Consider the following 16,934-nt stretch of genomic DNA (forward strand, 5'->3'; position numbering starts at 1 on the left):
AACACTTTGATGCAGAGAACTGGATGGGTGGGGCCAATGTTGAGTGGCTGGGAAAAGTAATTCTTTCTTGCCTGATGTGCCGCTTTGTTATAAGTCAAGACTTCTTTGTATATATTACAGTGAACTGTGAATCCATTTTTCCTTCATTTGGAGCAAAATTATTTCAGACAGATGACATAGTATTGTTGAAATGTTCAGCCAAGTCATTTACAGAGCAATCATAGCTGTGTGACTCGAAGGAGCTCATAATATTACAGAATTTTGTTTCAGTCTTGCCATCTGGGAATCTCTTTTGAATAAAAAATCCCCTTTTACTATTTGTAAAGATTAAGTTGGCATCAAAAAACACACAATGATGGTCAGAAATATGTCATTCTAAAACTTAAACATTGTCAGTGTTTAAACCTGTTGTTATTACCGAGTCCAGAATGTTACCATACTGAGTGGCATGTTGTCAAAGTTCAAAGCTGTCCAGTAAATTCTCATGCTCCGTTGTTTTGAATGACTTTTTTTGTTGATATGAATATTCAGGTCTCCATTCAGGCTTAATTTTTCCACCAATGACTGAATCTCAGGAGAACCATCTGTGCAACTCCTGAAGTTTCCATCTCCAGCTCTCGATAGCGATGTGTGTTTTATGTTTTATATGTTGTCTGTACCGTCGCAGTTTAGTGCAAGAATAGTCTATGACAAAACTACACTACTTGGACTAAGATACTCCGACTTTTCCGCGAACCTTTCTGGAGTTACACTGGCTTTGGAGCCCGAGGCACTCTGCAAGCTAGGCATCCTACACCGGCAAGACCCAAGGGCCTGCAAGGCAGCAGACTCCCCTACCATCACCGGCCAGCACTGGAGACGGCGCAGGTGGCGTGAGCGACCTAAAATGCGTTGTAAGCGCTGTGCTAGAACTAGCAAGCAAGGCAGCCGAGCAGGTATCAGCGCCAGGCTAAAAGCTAACCCCTACAGACCTGCACTTCCTTCTATTCTGCTATCCAACGTTCGTTCTCTGGAAAACAAAATGGACTATCCTCGACTGGATTTAACTACACAAAGGTCAGAGACTGCAACGCCATCATCCTCACAGAGACGTGGCTCAATAACTCCGGTTTGGACAATGCCATTCAGTTGGACGGACTAACAGCATTCCGGGTGGACAGGAGTCACGCTCTCAGCGGAAAATCTCGCGGAGGTGGAGTATGCATTTTCATCAATAATAACTGGTGTACACACGCAAAAATTGTCTCAAGCCACTGTTCCGAGGATATAGAATTTCTGTCCATTAAAGCTCCATGCTACATGCCAAGGGAATTTACAGCCATCAACATCACAGCTGTGTACATTCCAACACGAACACAAAGGATGCACTGTCTACAATGTATCAGTCAATCAGCTCAATGCAGAATGCCAACCCGGACTCTGTTTACATAATCGCTGGTGATTTCAATCAGGCCAAACTGAAGACAGTACTACCACATTATTACAAACATGTGAACTTTGCAGCCAGGGGAAATAACATACTCGACCAAGTCTACACCAACATCAGACAGGCATACAGAGGTGCTCCCCACCCCCACCTGGGGAACTCAGACCACCTCTCTGTTATACTAATTCCGTCCTACAGACCTCTGTTGACCAGGAACAAGCCGTCTGTGAGGCAGATCAGAGCATGGCCAGAGGGAGCTACCTCAGCTCTCAAAGACTGTTTCGACTGCACAGACTGGACTGTTTTTAGGGAGGCTGCCACTACCAACCAGCATGTCAACTTGATGGATTACACTGAATCTGTGACTGGATACATATCCAAATGCATGGAAGATGTGACCGTCATCAAAAACACCACCACAAGGGCCAACGACAGACCCTGGTTCACCAAGGCAGTATGTGAGCTCCTGAGAGCACATAATGAAGCTTTCAAGTCTGGGGACAAGGATGCCCTTAGAACTGCTAGGGCCAACTTGAACCGGGGCGTGAGAACAGCCAAACGTGCCTATGGACAGAAAATTCAGGCACACTTCACTGACACTATGGACCCCAAGCGCCTGTGGCAAGGCATCCAGTCTGTCACCAACTACAGGCCAACACCCCCGCCGTGCGAGGACAACACAGACTTCCTCAACACCCTTAACACATTCTTCAGCTGGTTTGAGGAAGACAACACCACCACACCAACAAAAGCTCCTCTCTGCCCAGACCACGAAACACTTCACCTGGACCCAGCTGATGTGCGGAGAACACTACTCAAGGTGAACCCCAGCAAAGCTGCAGGTCCAGACAACATACCAGGGCGTGTGCTCAGAGACTGTGCCGACCAACTCGTTGATGTTCTCACGGACATCTACGACATCTCTCTGAGCCAAGCCATTGTACCAGCAAGCCACCACCATCATACCGCTACCCGAGAAATCCCCAGCCTCAACACCGAATGACTACTGGCCCATAGCACTCACGCCCATCATCATGAAGTGCTTTGAAAGGCTGGTCAAGGCCCACATAACTTCCAGTCTCCCCTCCACACTTGACCCACTCCAGTTTGCATACCGTCCAAAATGTTCCACTGATGATGCCATAGCAACAGCACTCTACCTAAGCCTGGCTCACCTGGAAAATAATAACAGTTACGTGCGGATGCTGTTCATCAACTTCAGCTCCGCCTTCAACACGGTCATCCCCCATTGCCTGAACAAACTTGGCAAAATAGACATCAGCACCCCACTACGCAACTGGTTACTGGACTTTCTCACTGACAGACCACAGACAGTTAGAGTTGGCAACAACTCTTTAGAGACCACCGTCATGAACACCGGGGTCCCCCAGGGATGTGTGCTGAGCCGTGTTGTTCACGCTGATGACTCATGGCTGTTGTGAAACACAATTCAAACCACATCATCAAGTTCGCTGATGACACAACAGCGGTGGGCCTCATCAGCCACGATGACGACTCAGCATACGGAGAGGAAGTACAACAACTCATCAACCCCCCCCCCCCCCACTCTTTACAGGGGTGCCATTGAGAGCATTCCAACCTGCAGTCTCTCAGTCTGGTATGGTGGCTGCTCTGCTGCAGACAAGAAGGCACTACAGAGAGTGGCGAGGACAGCGGAGAAGATCACCAGATCACCCCAACCAGCAATCCAGGACTTATACCCATTCTGCTGATACAAGAGAGCAACCAATATTATCAACGACCTCACCCACCTGTTGCATTGTTTGGTTGACAATAAAGTTCACTTTGACTTTGAAGTTTGCAGACAACGCACCGGTTATCTGCCTCATTCATGACGGTAACAAGTCTGCATACCGGCAGGAGGTCAAACAGCTGGTCCTCTGGCACAGTCAGAATGACGTGGAGCTGAACATGCTCAAAACTGTGGAGATGTCAGTGGATTTCAGGAGAAGCCCCTCAACACTGCCCCCCATCACCATCCTCAACGACATTGTTTCAAATGTGGAAATCTTCATGTTTCTGGGTTCTATTCCCAGGATCTAAGCTGGGCTTCAAACAATCATAAAGAAGGCGCCACAGAGGATGTACTTCCTGCATCAGCTCAAAAGTTCAATCTGCCTTAACAGCTGCTGATCCAGTTCTACACAGGAATAATCCAGTCTTTTCTATGCACATCCATCATTGTCCAATTTGGGTCTGACACTAAACAGGACAAGAGCAGTCTGCAACAGACTATAAGGACTGCTGAGGAAATCACTGGTGGCAACCTGCCCTCCATTCAGGACTTGCACACCTCCAGACCAGTCCCCAACAACTTGTTCCAACTTCTCTCCTCTGGTAGGTGCTACAGATCACTGAATGTGAAAACAACCAGACACAAACATTGTGTCTTCCCACAAGCCGTCACCCTGATGAACAGTTAGCTGGTAATAAAGTGTTATTGACCTTTTGACAGCAAAACATCCACCAACTGGCCATTTATCATCCAATAATGCACAGTAGTTTCTAACGTGCATTCATCACTCACTGTCACTCTCAACAAAACTGCCTACACATTGTAAATTTCATTGTATATATCATTTATTGCCTCATCATTCTTTGTATTTGTTTGCTTTTTATTTTTGCACTGCTTATTGTTCAGTTTTTGTTGGTTTTTTTGTCTTTTTTCCTATGCAAGTACATTGAGTGCAATGTTTAAAACTGAATCAAATTCACTGTATGTGCACACATACTTGGCCAATTAAGCTGATTCTGATTCTGTTTGGAAAAAATGGTTGCAATGCTTTTGTCTGACATTTAGAGGATAAGACTCTATCAGTGTTGCCACACCAGCAGTGCTGCTTAGCCAGGTCTCAACTAAAAATTATTTTCAGCTATCAGATAATTAACCAAAAAGAATTTATTAGCCAGTGATCTGGCATTGTCAAGTGTATCTATGTTCTGCCGGTGCAAGCTTTCCCACACTTGAAAAGGGAAGGGCCTCAACTCTTTCAAATCAGATGCTGGACGTCACTCAGTGCATTTAACATCTTTATTTCTTGGCACGGGTGAAAAACCTCAGATAAAAAAACAAAAAAAAACAAAAAAAACATCCAAAATTAGAATGGCCATACCAGCACAGCACTGCTAAATATCATATATTATATAGGACTATGGGCACAACACATGCCACTTTAACTTTCACAATTTCCAGAAAAAGAAGAAAAAAGGATTTTAGCAGTAGCTTCAAATGAAATGATGATCAATTTAGACTCAGCAATTATTTTATTTTCTAGATCTTTAACAAAATTAAGTGTTTTAAATGACATGTTCCAGCAGATTTTACAGTACACACCATAACAGTTTTTTATAGTTCAGTTTTGCTGATATTTTACCTCACTTTTACTCAGAGGCTTACCATATAATTAACTAATAATCTATTTTAATGCATCATGTCAACTTAACTTAAATATTTTAACAGTGTATTTACATGAATCACATCACTGTGCACGCAAATATATAATTACCTGGGTCACGGATTACGATTAGCGGAGCAAACTTCATGCCTCATAATGTTTATGAATCATTTAAATAAAATAACAGTAAACAAAGAAAGAAACAAAGAATACCGGCAGTCCTTTGAGAGTTTAGAGCCTTTTCCTTGCCTGTTCCTCCACCAGGTCCGTCTGCTCCCGGCGTGCACAGACAATGCCGACCTGTCCTGTTCCCCGCTCAGATGATTACTTGATTGTGTAGCCTTGCACACAGCAGGAGCGCTTGCCATGGGCGAGCGATTGCTGGCGTTGGCGTCGGCTGACCTGGTGAGCTGAATCAGTGTATACAGGATGCTCTTCTGTCCGTAGCGTTCTTGCAGTGCATTCTGCTGCCTGCTGTTAAGTTCTGCAAGTGCTGCCTTGTCCTCTATCAGCACGTGGTCACTGTCCACACCCTCTCCCTCTATCTCCCCCTCCTCATCCTCATCTCCATAAGACTTCAGAGTCAGATGGGCTGCTTCATGAATTAGCCTTTCCCTGAAGCCTTTAATCCAGGGAGACCCTCGTTACAGAAAGCAAGTAAAAATATTCTCACTTAGAATTTGATGCCAGCAATCCATTTCAAAAAGTTGGGACAGGGTCATGTTTACTACTCTGTTGCATCACCTCCTCTTTTAACAACACTCAGTAGGCGTTTGGGAATTGAGGAGACCAATTGCTGTAATTTTCAAAGTGGAAAGTTTTACCCATTTTTGCTTCATGTATGATTTCAGCTGCTTAATAGTCCGCGGTGTCATTTGTCTTATTTTACATTTCATAAGACATCAGACATTTTCAATGGGTGACAAGTCAGGACTGCAGGCAGGCCAGTTTGGCACCTGGGCTCTTTTTCTACAGAGCCATGCTGTTTGAAATATATGCAGAATGTATTTTGGCATTGACTTGCTGAAATAAGCAAGGCCTTCTCTGAAAAAGATTTTGTCTACTTGGCAGCATATGTTGTTCCAAAACCTGTATATATGGTTCAGCATTAATGGTGCCCTCACAAATGTGCCAGTTGTCCATGGCATGTGCACTAATGCACCCCCATACCATCACGGATGCTAGCTTCCGAATTGTGCACTGACAAGAAGATGGATGATCCCTCTTCTCTCTAACCCAGAGGATGCAGCATCCATGATTTCCAAAAACAACTAAGACCACAGGACAGTTTTCCACTTCACCTCAATCCATCTTAAATGAGCTCAGGACCAGAGAAGGTGGCAGTGTTTCTGGATCTGGTTTTACATATGGTTTCCTCTTTGCATGGTGGAGTTTCAACTTGCATTTATAGATGCAGCAATGAAATGTGTTCACAGACAATGGTTTTTGGAAGTGTTCCTGAGTCCATGCAGTGATGTCCACTACAGAATTGTGAATCTTTCAATGACATTATGTGCTTTAGACAATGAAATCCCTAAATTCTTTGCAATTTTACAGTGAGAAACATTTTGTAAAATTGAGTGCAGTCTGTCACAGAGTGGCGAACCCCTCCCCATCTTTACTTCAGAAAGACTCGGCCTCTGTGGGATGCTCTTTTTATACTCAGTCAAGTTATAACCTTTTGCCAGTTAACCTAATTAACTGTGAGATGTTCCACCAGGTATTGTCTTTTAGCATTCCACAACTTTTCCAGTCGCTTTTTGCCACTGCCCCAACTTTTTTTAAATGTGCTTCTGGCAACACATTCTAAATTATTCAAAAATAATGAAATTTCTCAGTTTCAACATTTGATAAATTGTCTTTGTGCTATTTCCAGTCAAATATGGGGTTTCAATGTTTTGCAAATCATCATATTCTGTTTCTATCTATGTTTTACACATCAGTAGCAACTGATGTAGCATCAGTACCAACTATTTTGGTTTGTATGTACTCCCTTACCTTGAGCACAGTGTGTAGCTCTGTGACTTTAAGGCAGCCTTGTTTGCCAAAGACAATGGCTGCTTCTTTTTCTTCCATCATCTGACACAATATCTCCCACTGCTCCTCCACCAGCTGCCGGTCCAAATCAGACTGAGTACCTGGGAAGAAAAGAAGATGGAAGGATGAGGAGGGAGGGTGAGGGGGATTTACAAAGTAACAAGGGGTTGATTTTGGCTCACAAACAAACAATTATCTGAATGTTATCTTCTGAAATAAGGTGAATTGCTAAGAAAATGTTAGAAAAAGACAATGTATAGAGTGAGGGCAGCTGAACCAGAATTTAATGGATGAGTGAGATGATGCAGACACCATTGAAAGACCATTTAAACAACATCTGGTTTGCTTCCCACAGTCACAGAGTCAGAAGGAGCCTGGGCTTTTCCACAAATGAATCTGTATAGTCATTTTAATACCATGATTCTGCTTAGAACTTCACTTCTTTCCTCCTAAACTGACTGAGATGATACCCCCTCCACATCTGGTTAGAAGTAAAGCAACCCACTGTATATTTCCATTCGTATACAAATGCAGATACACTCCCCTGTAAACCTAAGGTACACAAATCTACACAGCTGTCAAACAACTAATGGTGACACCACTAACTAGATGTATCAATCTGTGATCAAATAGGTGCTTTTCTGGAGCATTGTACACGTCATTGGATAGTATATGTCAACACACTGCCAGTGTGTTAGAGTTGACATAGGAAAACGATAGGGACGGGTGTTATGAAGTGTTGTCAGCTACATTTCCTTGAGATGCGAATTACTTGCTCCCATAAAAAATTAATATTGGCAAAATTTGCTTCCCTGTCAAGCAAGGTTAAAGTTAGCCCACTTTGGACAAGGTCTCTTGACTGTAGCTCAGCAAAATTCAATTAAAGTGACAGCATCTGCAAACAAAGGGACTCATTTCAGACAAATTTCAAAACAAACCATGGTCAAGCACATGTGGTAGAAAGATGTCATGTCATCCTGCCCTTAATCATACTAAGATATGATGACATAACAAGTTAATCATACCTCTATCTTTCTATCTTCTGTACTTCCACTATAAGCTCTCTAAAACTATATATATACACACATATGTGTGTGTGTGTGAGACAGTCACATTTTTCTGCATTGACTATGTTTACTTCTAATACTTTAAGGACATTTTCCTGATTATACTTAGATACTTTTACTTTAGTAACATTTTCAATGCAGTACACTTACTTGCAATGTTTACAGTGTCATATTATTACTTTTACTTAGGTAAAGTATCTGAATTCTTCCTTCACCACTGGTCAACAATTACCTCCTCACTTTGTAGAAGCTGGTGATGGGAATGTCAGCGGTGTCATTGCTGTTGCTTTGATATGACTCTGTGAATCCATACATATGCAGCAGCTGCCAGTTGGCAATCTGCCCGTAGATGTTAAATACCTCCTCACCTTTATGAATGGAGCACACACAAACCATTTTCAAACTGTCCTGAGAAAGATCGAGGACAGTGGGAAAGAGAGAGGAACAAAACAAGAGTTTAAATAAGAAAATGTGTGGACCAAATGGAATGTACTAGAAAGTTCATGCTGTTTTAACTGGGCAATTAATTCACAGCTCAATGTAAAATACACTCTTTTTGGAGCAAAAACGTCTTCACCTCGAAATGATGTGTTTTCATGGATGAGAAAATTCAACAACAAACTGTCAAATCTAGACATTTGAAACAAGAGAAAGTGAATGATAATAGCAGTGGATGTGTTCCCTCACCAGTGTAAACTCCAGATTAGCATTGTGATTGGATGCATGGTTAAGCATGTCAGCCATGGGAACCATCATTGGTGGGTTGGGGGTTGGGGTTCTCTTCCTCTGCATCCTCTTCATTGTCCTCCTCTTCCTGTGGCTCCTGGAAGCTAAAGAGAGGAGGAGGAACAGGTAGAGGGGACATAAGAGATCACGGGTGAATTTAGGAGAACAACAAGGAAAAGATCCAGATATACTGTATCTTTATATACATGATCGTGTTTTGTCTCGTGCTTGTCGGCCATGACAAAGGCCACCAGCTCTGTGTACAGCTCTAGTGTGTGTGTGTCAGGGTTCCAGAGGTCAGGATGCTTAGTGATAAAGGGAAGGACCACGTCTGTGTCTTCTCTCTGGATGTTAGCCAAGTCTGTGTTCACAGCCTCAGAAATACCTGTACCCTTCAACAGTCTGTCTCTCTCCTCTTTAGACCTGAATGGATGAAGTGTAAATTACTGTAAAGAAAGCTTGAAAGTCCATAGTCCATAATCCATAGTCCAACCATAGTAACAGACCAGTGATCTTGGATGAAGTTTAGACATTAGTCTAAAATGCTTTCTGACCAAAACATCGGGTGGTCCAGTGTCTTGAAGTTGGTCCACAGAGAGAGGCACAGTTTCCTATGAGACTCTAAGGACATATACATCAGAGCCAGCAGCAGGGGACCCAGCCAGATGAACTCTCCAGAGATGAACTCTCTGTGAGGGAGAAAATTCACACCGAGAGGTTAGAAACAGGCAGCTTCAATCTCATGAAAATTCAATTCAATTCAATTCAATTTTCGTGAGATTGAAAAATGTCTGTGTAATTATAACTGTCACCTTTCTCCAGCAGGGCAGATCCCCTGGTTGTTCCCTGATGGAGAAGAGCAGGGGCCCGTTTCACAAAGGAGGTTCAACAAACTCCGAGTCTAATCCTGAACCCTGAGTTGATCTAGCCTGAGATAGGAAACTCCGAGTTTCCGGTTTCAGAACAGGTGATTTGAGTTAGTTCAATCAACTCAGAGTAGGTTAACTCAGAGTTAAGCGCGTGCACCACGACTATAAAAAGCCAACATCAATGGAGCCACGATTCGACGAGTCACCATGGCGACGGGGAAGATGAGGGCTGCGTTTTTTACCCCACTGGAACTCAAAATCTCATACGGCGAATTTGAGCATGTTTGTAGAAAAAAGTGTAACACCGCTGCAGCTGCAAAAGAGAGGGAGGCGGCGTGGGAGAACATTGCTGCTCGGGTCAATGCGTAAGTTTAAATGTAGTCCTTTGCAATCACAATAATATTACAGGGGAAAACTGCTTGAATGGTAGCTCATTAATTTATTTCATGTAGGTGCAATCCCGCGGCAGCAGCTCAAGATGATTGTTCAAATAGGTAAAACACGGCATATTTTAATGGGGGTACCTCATTTTGATCATGTGTTACATTGTAAAGTAAATATTAAGTGGCTGTTTGACTGTGCAGTTGTTTTATCACCAACATAATGCTGCGCAAAGAAACGCAGCGCAACACACAATATCTGCTGGAATGTGAGAGCATGACTCCGGCTGGTAATGTTGCAAATGCAAGGACGGATTAGGTTGTGTATGTAGATGATGGACTGTGACGTGAAACGGTACCGTTCAAAAAGATAATTGTCTGGATATGCCAGAACATCTATGCGCGGTCTGACAACCATCTCCCGACGAATATTTAATTCCCTGCGCAGTAATGCTGCACCTTCATCCACGGGATCGTTGTCAAAAGGACACGCCATGTTAGTGGAAAAAAAGTGCCTACTGACGGCAGAACTATGTTATCCCAAAACTCGCCTGCTGACGAATGAATGAGGAAATCAAATACCATGTGTGGCTGACAGAGGGCGGAGACAGAGAGAAACTCGAGGTTCATTGAAGAAAAACCTGGTCCCGACCAGGTTAGGTTCATAGAGTCTGTTACTATGGTAACTGACCGAGAGCTTAAGTTACCTCTCTCTGTGAAACAGGCTAGAGTTACCCCTCTTTCTCTGGTTTGAGATACCTCCCTTTGTGAAACGGAAAACTCAGAGTTTCCTTCATTTCAGGCTTAACAAACTCGGAGTTTTCACTAAGCCTGCTTTGTGAAACGGGCCCCTGATCTGGGGATGGTAAATAAAATCTCCCCCTCCTCTATGTTGTCTGTTGCCAGCATCCCATACCCTGCCACTGTTCCATTTTTACTCACACACACCTACAGAGAGAGACAATATGGTTGATTGGGATCATTTCAGCACCAGAAAAGAAGTGTACATTCTTCGAAAACTTGTGTTAAATACTGAGCAATGAAAAAATAGCGAGATAGAACAGACCAAAGACTGCCTGTTTGACAGACAGCCTCAGACAGACTGATGAATGGACTTGAGTGTATAACATACCTTACTGCTGAGTACCAAGCAAACTCACAACACTGTAGAAATTTCTGAATGGCACTGAGCTCTGAACTATCAGCTACCTGTCAGCACATGGATAAAAAATTTTAAAAAATCAACAATATGGTCAGGAATGTGTGACCTATTGGACAGGTGCACTTTATTCTCTTAAAACAGCCACACAACAGAGACACTACACACCTGCAGTTATGCACTTTCAAATTACAAGAGAGAGACCACCTCTCTTCTATTACTATCAAGTAACAAAATAGGCACCCTGTTTGAAAGCTGATGTGGTTTCCAATAAACTCAAAACGGTGACAGTTTCAATGAATCCATCTTAGGTTAGCTGCTTGGGTTAAATGCAAGTATGACTGAGAGTGAAGATGTGATCTACTACTGACAGCAAAAGTTTATATGAGCTCTCATAAGAGTCAGTGAAGACAGAAGTTTGAATACTGTTATTGGTGTAGGACAGAACATAGACAATATTAAATTAAAAAGAATCCGCTTTTCAATGGCAATGACAACAATGACCACCAACGGACAGAATGAGCTAGAGGTTTTGAAAAGCAAAATACAAAACATTGTACAACTACAGTGACAACAACAACAACAAAAAAAACATTGCTTCTGCTGTAGCTGTGCTTTAAGTTAACGAGTAGCTAATTTGAGGGAATAAGACGAATTGCAGCAAAACAAAGTAAGTGCATTCATAACTTTGACTGGCTAGCTAACTTTAAAACATACAGTGTTCTATACTTCACAGAGACGCACTGGTCGCAGCTACTCAAGCATCCAGCTGACAGTGTAGCTTGTGTTTACACAAACACACATATGCAGTCAGCTCCAGCGCTGTCATCTATTTTTTTTATTTTTTATTATTTTTTTTATTTTATTATTCTTATTTTTGGAGAAACAAATTAAATTATGATCTTGGGTTATTTTGCTTCTGTTGCCATTTTGTAAACCTTGGAAACCGGCCAACTACTACTACTGGTACTGCTACCACTTTTTACGGCAGCTGGCATCCATGTTGTCGCATTCTTCTTCTTCATCAACGTTTAATGGCAGCTGGCATCCATAATCATAGATTAATGTAAAGGCTAGATGACTCACCCGCGCTGCATACTTATGAATAATTATAACCATGGGCTTTCATATGAAAGTAACATTAAACAGATAGGTGCAATGAATACACACACACAAGGTATTTATGTTAAATCAATATTTATATGGGCTACTAAAACTAAATCTACAGTACATCTACACCTAAGTAATAAAAGTACAAGCTCCTGTGAAACAAAATTAACTAAAAAAAAAACAAAACAAAACCCAAAAAGACCCAAAAAACCCATAGCTTGGGTTAATACCCTTTGAAAAGGATTTTTTTGTTGAACTTTTGGCGTATGTTGCTACTCTGTAAGCTAAGTGTAGTCATTTTGGCAATGTGGTGCAGCCTTAGCTTACAAAACAGGGACACAACTAATGTCAACAGCGTATGGTGGTGACTGTCTATGCCATACTGTGTGTTGCCGATGTGCTCCCTGAGCAAAAACATATCCTCTGACCCTATCCTCTTCTGTACAATATACACGACCTCTAGCAGTTTAATGGGCTATGATCATCTGGAACTTGCTGATGCCTGGTGAATGACCCACTCTGCTGCCCTGACGACCCTCACTGTGCCTTCTGATGGAATCACCAGACCTCCATTGTTTTTTAAAGTCAGCAGGTGGTAGCTTTGGTCCTTGATGGTAGATGCAGCCACCAGGCTGGCACGGCAGACATCACAGGACCGCTTCTTCAGAGCCTGTCACACAACAAATCCTGAAATCATGAAACATATTCTAAAAAGCCTTGGGTCAACAACAATCTTGCAATACTATTATGTCGTAGCCCCGCTATTCCTGTGTAACAAGACCTGTATTGTACATACATCCACTAAGTAACTAACAATTATCGTAAATATAATCACAATATTGTCATATCCTACAGGTGAAAGTGATCCCACAGGTTCTCGTTTTGAGACAACGGCGATTAGAGCATCCGTAGGCTGCACAAAAATCTGGCATCTTCACTGGTAGCGCTAAAGCCAGCGATTTCCTGTATCATAATGTAAGGTGTTTTTAACAAACCAAACCGATTGGAAATCATGTGCAATTTAAGTTATATTGAAAAGACATTACATATTCAGTTATTCATTAAGAAATGTTCACAAATCGATGTCTAATCTTGTTTTTATTAATCTCTGAAAAGGAAAGTAATCTAATTACAGGTAAACAACAAAAAAATAACACTGTTTTACTCATTAAGCAAAAGACATCACAATAAATGCATATTCTAACTGAGGAAAAAGTTAGGACACCCTATCCCCTAATACCTAGTGTTTTTGGAGACTTATTTAAGCATCTTGCGGTCTGCTCTCGGGGTGAACTTGCTTGGATGGCCAGACCTGGGCATGTTAGCAGTTGCTTTGAATGTTCTCCACTTGTACACTATTTTCCGGACAGTGGAATGGCTGATTTCAAAATCTTTTGAGATCTTTTTAAATCCCGTACCAGACTCATATGCTGCAACAATCTTCTTTCTGAAGGCCTCAGACAGGTCTTTTGATCTCACCATGGTGTTCACTCTCACGTCTCACAGCTTCTTGCCAATAGCCGGGGCGCGTTTCCCAAAACCATAGTTACTAAACCTCGATAACTTGCGCAAGTAGTAGCCGTGATATGCTGCACGATTAAGTCGTTTTTCGAAGAGAAAAGCTGGAATTTCAACATGTTCAAGCATCCAGAATTATAGCTACGTCAATAACGTTTGTAAGAAACCAAACCGTTTGTAAATTCGTTGAGATTTCAGCGAGATAAGAGTATTTGCGTTTGTGCAGATCACTCACCTTACATCAAGTACCACAGACCTCGCAAGTCGCCTGCCAGAGAGCTTGCCTGTGGCAAGATGGCTGCCGGTGATGACCTTCGAGACTCCACCATAAAGCATCAAGCCCTTATTATGTATATCTAGTCCATAATCATATCCATAATGTTCTTCTTCTTCTTTGAGGTTTTACAGCAGCCGGCATCCATGATGTTGCATTACTGCCATCCTCTGGTTTTACTCCCCATCTTTATCCATTTTAAGAGGAGATAAAGATGTCTCCAGAGCCGCCTGTCCGCTCCAGTCATCCATGGAAAGTGAAATATCCTTTTCCTCCCTTTCACATTGTCCCCACACTCTAATATACCTTTAACCTTGTCCTCCACCGACTATATTTTCTGTAACGGTGTCATCATTTCTTAGTATAGTATAATTTTCATGTGTCAGGAGTTTCATAATTCATCTCATAAAGGGATATACAATCTCATATCAAAAATCAATCAATATACATGTGATGAAATATGAAATTTTAAATCAATTTGCTGAGTCAGCGGAAAAAACTTTTAGACTATCAAACAGTTTTAGTGTCATTTTACTTTGCATTAACTGTAAAGATTTAAACAATGAACAATTAACATCTTCCAATACATCAGTATGTGTTTATGGAACTCTGACAATGCAACAGGCAGTTTATCTATGCTGAAGTCTGTAAGAAGGAGACGTTTTAGACGTTTAACCCATTTTACTGAACACATAATTTGGGAAATAGTTGTGTAGTTTTTTAATGTCATCGCAGTTGTTTAGGGAAAGCGCAAACATTTCAGCTACCAATATAAACAGGTTCCTACAACAATTCCTACACCGATCTTAAAACTGGGGTTCGAGATCTTGGGTAGCATAACACAATTGCTGACATACTGATATAGATTATTCACAAAATTCCTGAATTTTGTTCCAAAGCCTAAATGTTCAAGTACTGCAAAGATGAAAGGGTGTTCCACAGAGTCAAAAGCTTTATAGAAATCTAGGAATAGAATATAAATCCATCATCGTCAATAAGATCTCTATAATCAATAATATCCATCAGTAATCTAATATTATCATGGATTGATCTTTCATTTAAAAATCCTGATTGTGTTTCTGAAATAAGGCTTGAAATTCCTGTTTGAAGACGAGAAGTAAAAATATAAGTCAACAGCTTATAGTCTGAGCTTCTAAGGGTAATGGGTCTTCTGTTCTCAATTAATCTAGGGTCTTCATTAGGCTTTGGAATTGAGACGATTATTCCCTTTCTTATTGAGGGTAGGAGAATGTAGGTTTCAAAAATTTCTGAGAAGACTTGGTGCAGTAGTTCTCTTATATTTTCCCAAAAGTGTTTATAGAAATCTCCTGTAAGGTGTCTGAACCAGGTGCTTTGTTCGCCGGGAGATATGGTTTGCTGAGCGCAACTGAGTGCGCTGGCGGAGATAGATGTTAGGAGATTCTTTGGGAGTCTGCTGATCTTCGAGCAGATCGCTGTCTGAAGGGTTGAATATGAGCCCCTCCCTTACAAAAAAGAAGTATACTTCAAGTTCATTTTATATACTTTAGTAAAGCTTAAGTACTTTTTCAATACTTCTTGGGACTAAATTGGCCCATTTTTAGTTTATAAAAGTGTACTTTAAGTTTAAGAGAAGTAAATTTTGAGTACACAATTAGTTTACATTTAAGTTTTATTCTGTACCAAAACTGTGATGTGTGCGCTGGGAAAGCAAGGACCCAAAATGCAGTGGGAAAGTTCTCTCAAGTTTATTACTCAAAGTAACAATGGAAAATTCTCATAGAAGGCAACGATGCTGCTCAGGCAGAAGAAAACCAAGTCTCTGCTGGAGGGAAACTCAACAGCCACAAGTAAGAGAACAAAAAATCACAGTTAAGGGAAACGCACTCTGGCAGGCAAAACAAACTCACAGGAGTAAAGAGGATACACAGCACGAGGAAAAGGCGGCTGGAGGCACGTGGCAGGGACCAAGAGATCGTTCTGTGGTGAGACACAATAGACACGAGCAAGAATCATCTGGCACCAGAGTGTGAGAGAAGCCTGCTTAAGAAGGAGAGTCCTGATGAGCCGCTCACCTCAGAGGAGACCGGCCCCACCACGCTCCAGCCCTGGAGAAACACAGAGGCAGAATCAGAGCAGATACAAAGACACAGCCGCCCCCAACGTCTGGCAGAAGGCTTTCCAAACCTGGGAGGTGAACGGGGGTCCTCTGTCTGAAACGATATCCTGAGGAATGCCGTGAAGACGGAAAACGTGGAGAACTAACAAATTAGCTGTCTCTAAGGCTGAGGGCAATTTGGGGAGGGGGACAAAATGGACAGCCTTAGAGAACCGGTCAACTATGGTAAGTAGTTGGTAAGTAGTGTTACCTTCTGACGGGGGGAGCCCAGTGACGAAGTCCACTGCGATGTGCGACCACGGACAGGGAGGAATGGGTAATGGTTAGTGTAGGCCAGCAGGGGCACGGTGAGATGGTTTGTTCCAGGCGCAGACAGTGCAGCGGAGACAAAACTTCGAGTGTCGGTGGCCACAGAAGGCCACCAGAAGCATTGTCTGATCAGGGAGAGGGTTCGGTGGATTCCTGGGTGGCAGGCTATCTTGGAGGAATGACCCCATAAAAGCACTGAGGACCTTGCAGACGGTGGAACGAACAGTCATCCTGGGGGGCAGCCATCCGGTGCTGGGTCTTCTCTGAGGGCTGCGCGGACTTCCCGTTCCACCCTCCACTGGACTACGCCTACCATGCACGAAGGGGAGAGGATAGTCTCCGTGCTGGCCTCCTTTTTCGATGGGGCAAACTGTTAGGAGAGGGCGCCTGGTTTTTGATGCTTGGAGCCAGGGCAGTAGGTGAGGGTGAAATCAAATCTCCCCAGGAAAAGGGACCACCGAGTCTGACCGGAGTTTAGTCTAGGAGCCGAACGAAGGAAGGACAGATTCTTGTGGTCCGTCCAAACGATGAAAGGCTGAACTGTT

The 16,934-nt window shown here is 42.5% G+C and overlaps 1 pseudogene; it reads right to left on the reverse strand.

The window, feature by feature from the left end:
• Window positions 1–2,618: 2,618 nt before the first annotated feature.
• LOC143321863 (N-lysine methyltransferase setd6-like) lies at window positions 2,619–14,044 on the reverse strand (annotated as a pseudogene).
• Between the last annotated feature and the right edge of the window lie 2,890 nt (window positions 14,045–16,934).

This window comes from Chaetodon auriga, chromosome 6 (genome assembly GCF_051107435.1).
Source record: "Chaetodon auriga isolate fChaAug3 chromosome 6, fChaAug3.hap1, whole genome shotgun sequence".
Classification (NCBI taxonomy): Eukaryota; Metazoa; Chordata; class Actinopteri; order Chaetodontiformes; family Chaetodontidae; genus Chaetodon; species Chaetodon auriga.